The sequence below is a fragment of the Numida meleagris genome, chromosome 3 (assembly GCF_002078875.1).
Source record: "Numida meleagris isolate 19003 breed g44 Domestic line chromosome 3, NumMel1.0, whole genome shotgun sequence".
In the NCBI taxonomy this organism is placed as follows: Eukaryota; Metazoa; Chordata; class Aves; order Galliformes; family Numididae; genus Numida; species Numida meleagris.
Genome location: NC_034411.1, coordinates 30995441 through 31001440, shown reverse-complemented (window position 1 = coordinate 31001440; position 6000 = coordinate 30995441). Strand labels below are relative to the sequence as shown.

The 6000-nt window shown below is 51.0% G+C and overlaps 1 protein-coding gene and 1 long non-coding RNA gene across 9 annotated transcripts in view; one reads left to right on the top strand and one right to left on the bottom strand.

The window, feature by feature from the left end:
- On the bottom strand, nucleotides 331–3807 carry LOC110395856. The gene is made up of 2 exons (XR_002436655.1): nucleotides 3667–3807; nucleotides 331–3351 (listed from the first exon to the last, which is right to left on the bottom strand). It is a non-coding gene; the product is annotated as an uncharacterized LOC110395856 (long non-coding RNA).
- The window catches only part of TJAP1 (tight junction associated protein 1), a 38573-nt gene continuing 36294 nt past the window's right edge, over nucleotides 3722–6000 (top strand). For 6 of the 8 annotated variants that reach the window (XM_021390799.1, XM_021390803.1, XM_021390801.1 and 3 more), the window contains exons 1-2: nucleotides 3803–3941; nucleotides 4679–4752. The gene's annotated coding sequence lies outside the window, so the exon portion shown is untranslated. Of the gene's footprint in view, nucleotides 3942–4678; nucleotides 4753–6000 lie in introns of all 8 variants that reach the window. The other 2 variants (XM_021390800.1, XM_021390805.1) reach the window with 1 other exon arrangement.

The window sequence follows — 6000 nt, the reverse complement described above, 5'->3', positions numbered from 1 at the left end:
CAGTCTCCACTGCAGGGTACACCTGTGCTGGCACTGGCATCCCCAGGGGCAAAAAGGCTTAGCAGAGAGCATTGGCTGGGTGAGGCGAGGTGAGGCCGCACGGCAGAGCCCTGAAGCCTCACATGGTGGGAGCTGGAGTCACTGCACTGGGCGCAGGGTGGGCAGCAGGCCGTGCTCACTGGGTGAGCACAGTGCAGAGCCAGTGCTCGGCCGAGGAGCAAGGGGCTGCCACAGCCCCGGTCACTGCGCCCAGGAGGGGACGCTGGGGACAAAAGGCAACAGCAAGCTGTGCTTTGTAGTGGCTAGTTAGAAATGGCCAGTAGGGGTCACTGATATCTATTTGTTTTATTATTTTTGGTTTTATTTTTCAACGTACATATATATAAATATATGAAACATGCACCGGAAGCAGATGTAATGGGGAAGTGTTGATATGCAATGCATTCATCAGATGTACAGGTTAGGGAAAAGGGCCCTTACATACATTTGATATACCAGGGTAAGCTGTGCATCCCTCTGCTCAAACTTCACTATGGCACAAAACCTCTGAGCTGACCAGGAGCCAGGGTCCCATGCGAGTGCTTCGCTGCTGTTGTTCTTCAGCCCTGCCTTCATCCTTTATCCTGTGTGCCCAGAGATGCTTTGAAAGAAAATCAAGAGGTTCTGAGATTCAAGCCCTGGGGGCAGGATATTGTGTCTGCTTGTCTGTCCGTACAGCACCCAGCACAATTACATCCCAACCGTGGACGGGTGCCTTTAGGCAGTCCCATAAGACAAACACAGCAGTTTTGGTTGGGTCAGCAAAATTCTGTTCTTTGGCCGTTGTTGCTTGTGATCCTGACAGCAAAGTATTTCTCCATGAACAAATTCCAGGTGTTTTTGGAATGCTTTCACAGTAAAATTTAGCCCCACTCTTACGTAGAAGAATTGATTTAATTCTGTCCTTGGGTATTGCTAGCAGCTGGTTTGCTGGTGGGATGTTTCTCTGGTAGATGCATTAACCAGGCATGCTGGGAGGGACTGTTTGGCCATCCTATTCTGCATCCACAGACATGTTTGGCTGTCCCAGGCTGACTGCACTTTGCTGTACAAAAGTGAGTGCATCCTGAGAGTCCTTTCAAGCAGGAGGAAATGGGACTTCACACATTCTGCAGGCAGGGATCATCAAAGGGTGGCCTGGTCCGTTGTCTTCCCAGCTTGACCTGGGTTGGCCCCTCAGAAGGTTGGTTCCCCCCTCAGAACCTGAGGGGACCAAGCCTGCCCTGCTTTCTGGTGGGGAGACATTATTTATGGTGTCTACTTCTTCACTGTAGGCACTTCAGAGGGATTTGTCCCTCCGCAGGGTGGCACCTGCCCCTGCAGGGGTTCCTTTTATAAAGTTACAGAGGTCTATATAAAGTGCTGCCAGTTGGAAAGTATTTTGAATAGATTCCTCCCTGCTCTTCATTAAGGGTCATAAATTCAACTGGTATTTGGGAGAATCTCAAATGTATTTCTAGGACTGTTTACTGAGAGCTTCAGCATCCGCCAGAGGCCCCTTAAAATAAAGGGATTATTGGGAGTCAAGTGTTAAATTACCTGGTGCTTGTTAATTGAACTTCAGAGGCTTTAGTGAGCAACTGGCTCTAGCAGGGAACAAGACTTTGGCACGAATAGTGCTATATAAATGAGTATAATGCAATACAACGTCATGCTTCCGCATCGTGTCACTTCTCTTGGCTCAGAGCAGCACTGAGTCCAACTCACAAGCAATCTGGATAAATGAAAAGGAAGGGTACATATGTGTGGTGGCAGAGAGGGAAGGGGGTTGGCAGTCAGAGGTTTCTGTATTTGGGCACAGGGTTTTCTTCGTGCTCAGAGCAGGTGACTGGTGCTCAGGCATCCCAAGTTCTGCTTTTGTCTCCCTTTGGCTGTTTGACCTTGGGATCTGATTTTGAGAAGAGCTGTGTTTAATAGAAGCATTACATGCTGAGGCCATCTGAAAGTCTAGTTCTCTCCATCCTGCAGGGCTTATTGCACCTAAACTTGTAAAAAGCTTGGAGGTCCTTTCCATAGACCCTCTGTCATAGGTTCTCTACGGTTCTATGATCCTACTCTAAGAAAGGAAAGGACTCTAATCATCGCTGCCATCAGTGCACACCCACAGAAACCTGAACAGCCCACAACTGTGAGGTCTCCAAGGCAGTAAGGCCCCGTGGAAATGGGAAACCTCATCAGCTATGAAAATTTCATCAGCTGGCGCTGCAGAAGCAAGAATCTGGAAGTGGGGAGCAGATGGGCAGCCTGGATTCTTGGAGCCATTGTCCTCCTGCTTGTTATCTGACTCCAGCATAGGGAGGGTTGGGAGAATTTATGGGGGCACAAGGATTGAAGGCTTTCTTGAAATATCCCTGCTGACGCGTGGCACAGTGCAGGCGGCACTTGCTGGGTGCACAGCAGACGGTTTTGCACAGTATTCCCAAGGTCATGAAGTAGGGCCCAGCTGAGCACCTGTCCTCTATTGTGTAAGAGAAGGCACTATGTAGGCAGGGCTTGCAGTACTCTGAGCCTTTCACTACCTGAGTGCAGACCTGAAGGCTGCGTACATGTAATACACTTGGGAATATCATCCAAATAGTATCAGGACTTCTCTCAGCTGTTACCATTTCTGCTGGACTTGGCTCAAATAACCACCATGCGGACATCAACTCGGGAGATGTTTGTGAGAGAAACAATGACAGGGAAGGGACAGAGGGTAAGGACAGGCCTAGAAGGCAATGGGCAAAGTACGTGTGTGAGCTCAGAATGGAACAAATGGGATGACCTTGGTTTAAAGGTAAAACATATTAACTTGCTGAATCTTCAAGTGTAGAAAAATGGAGTGAAGAAACCAAAGTTCATGACCATAGCTGTATCCAGATTTGACCTGTTCTTGTTCACCTTTACCATCAGCCCCCATGAGGCAGGTAGCAGTCCTCAGGACTTGTAGGTGGGCTTTACCATTCAACTTTGGCATCTCCCCGGCCCCACTGACAGCACTGAGATCTGTGGCCTCGGGGACATTTGTCCCCCTCTGCCCTATAAGGCCCCATCTAGAATGTTACGTCCAGGCCTGAGACCCCCAGCACAGCAGGGATGTGCAGCTGTTGGAGCTGTTGGAGCTGGTCCAGAGGAGGGTCACGAGGACGATCTGAGGGCTGGAGCACCTCTCCTGTGAAGAAAGGCTGAGGGAGTTGGGCTTGTTCAGCCTGGAAAAGGCTCCAAGGAGAGATCGTTGCTGCCTTCCAGTACTTAAAGGGAGCTTACAAGCAGGACGAGGACTGACTTTTCACACGGTCTAATAGTGATAGGACAAGGGGGAACGGCTTCAAGCTGAAAGATGGGAGATTTAGGTTAGAGGTTAGGAATAAATTCTTTACTCAGAAGGTGGTGAGGTGCTGGCACAGGCTGCCCAGAGAAGCTGTGGGTGCCCCATCCCTGCAGGCACTCCAGGCCCGGTTGGAGGGTGCCCTGGGCAGCCTGAGCTGGTGGGTGGCAGCCCTGCCCACGGCAAGGGTTGGAACTAGATGAGCTTTAAGGTCCCCCCAGCTTAAACTACTCAATGATCCTATGCCGTTCCCCTCACGTCAGCACTCGCGCTCTCCCATCCCGCCCCCCTCCCGCTGGTAGCGCCCCGCCGCCCCTCACCTCCGCCGGCCTCGTTTCCGCGCGGCGCGTTGCCGTGGTGACGGAGGGGACGCGCGGCCCCGCCTCTCCCGTGCTGCCCGATGACGCACCGCGCTGCGGCGTGGGGATTCCGCCGGATTACCCGGCGCGCCCCGCGGCAACATGGCGGCCTGAAGTGAGAGCGTGGGGCCGGGCCGAGCGGGGGCAAAGTTTGGGGCGGGTCCGAGGCGAGGTCGAAGCGGGGCCGAACCGGTCGCAAAGTCACGGGGATCCCGGGTGGAGCCGAGCCCGACCGGGTCAGAACCGGGACGGGGCCCCGGGGACTGGGAGCGGGGACGGCGGCCGGCCGGGGACCGAGCCCTGGCCCTGCCCCCGGGCCTCGCCGGCCTTCTCGGGCGGGCGGCGGCGGGAGGGGGTCCCGCAGGCCGCCGCTTCCGCTATGGGGGCTCTCCCTGCCGGAGGGAGACGGGTGGACGTGGGGTGCAGAGGGGCGAGGAGCAGGATCTGTGCAGGAGGTGCTGGAGTAGGAGCTGAGAAGCAGAACGAGTGTGGGCCGGTGTGCGTGTTTTAAGGAATCAGAACATAACTGGTACAGTCAGAGCTGCGGTGGAGGGAGCGGCACTCACCATCTGCCAAGCCTGGGGGTCAGGTGGGAAGTTATCTTCCAGCCTGAGTGCCTTCTCGAGTACAAGGGGTGCTCCCTACGGTGGAGTTAGAGAGCAGCCCTGGAAACATGGGAAGACTTTAAAGAAAAGATCTCAGCAAACCGTAGTGACCTGCTTCTGCCTCAGAGCTTAAGCACACAGCGTGGCGTGCAGTGAAAGATTGAGTGTGGGTGGATTTTTAAATGGGCAAGATAGTGCATTGGCAGGCATCGGGGCATGCAAGTGATGTGCAAGTCTGGCAAGGCTGCGGATGACCTAGATCTGAGTGATGCCAGGTGGAGGCTGTCCACTGGAAGGAGTCATCTATTAAATACAGATACTCTGTGCCAGAGAAAGCTTTTCAGAGGGTATTCATCTGTGTTTTACAGATTCAGAGAAAGAACTGGGAAAAGTGTCTACTTAAGAGGAAGCAATGAATCCTTGTTGAAGCATCAGACAGCAGGTAAGAAAGCCAGGAATGAGCTGATGTTGAGTTGGGCTGTGCTCTTCCTGTCCCTCTACGTGAATTGTTTGAGACTATGGATCCACGTACCTGAAAAACTGTCTCTCCCTATGGTGTTCTTTGCATCATGTTGGACTTGTGTTGCCTGAATGAAGAGGTCAGGGATGTGAATGAAATGGATGTAACCCTGAAAAATTCAATAAGAGCCCCTGGGAAGGAAAGTTCAATAAAAGATGTGGGCTAGTGGCCTTTACATGCTACGTAAAAAAAGATCTCTAGAGTCTCTTCTGTCAGTGCTGAAGTAGCGATGTTCTCCGTATAATGGCAAGAGGTCTGCTGAACCAGTCACAGTGAAATTCTTTCTGAAGATGTTGCCCTTGCAGTAACTGTGGTTGTCACAGTTAAGTAATTCTACTGACCCCCTGTTCTGTTAGGTTATTTCTTCTGCTGCATTATTTTTCCCATCCGTATTTTAACTGATCCTATGATGGATGGTGCAGGTGTGCTGCTGGCCTCTCTGTCCTCTCCTGATCTCACCACTGAGGTCCAGTTACAGGGGCAGCTATTTGATACCTAACTGCTTGGTCCTGTAAATTTTTAATCCTTTTTGCTTGTCAAATCACTTTTAATACAATTCCTTTGGGTTTTTTATGTGATTCTTTTTTCTCTTGTAGTGGATCTCTGCAGAAATTGTGTGTATCACAACAGTACTTTACATGTGGTACATTTCAGCTTCTGGATGGTAAAGCAGAATTGAAGCTCGGAGGCCCTAGTTGTGGTATCAGAAGCTTTGGGCTTTTAATACCTTGCTGGTCACCCAGTACTGTTGAAATTGTGGGATTGCATTTCAGAAGGATCAGCGGAGTTCAGAAGTGCAATTCATGGCCATCTTCATCTTAATATGAAACAGGGCATTGGGTCAGAAGGGGATGTGTTGCATGCAAGGACCTGTTGTCTCTTCAAACCATCTTTTTGAACCAATGATGACCTTGCATTCTTCTTCTGCGTTCCAAGTAGTTTGTTGGCTGCTGATAAATCACTTGCTTTGCAGATTTCAAATCCTGATTTCTTGTCTGCCCTGTCCACACAGCCATGTGGCACACTATTTGGGGAAAGTAGGAAATAAATTATACCTTCACAAGAGGAGTATTCCTTTGCAGGTTTGCTCCTTTTCTTCCCACAGAAAGATAAATAAAGTTGAGTTGGACAGTGGGTATTTTCTGATCTATCTGCTGGTGTGAGTGGTAC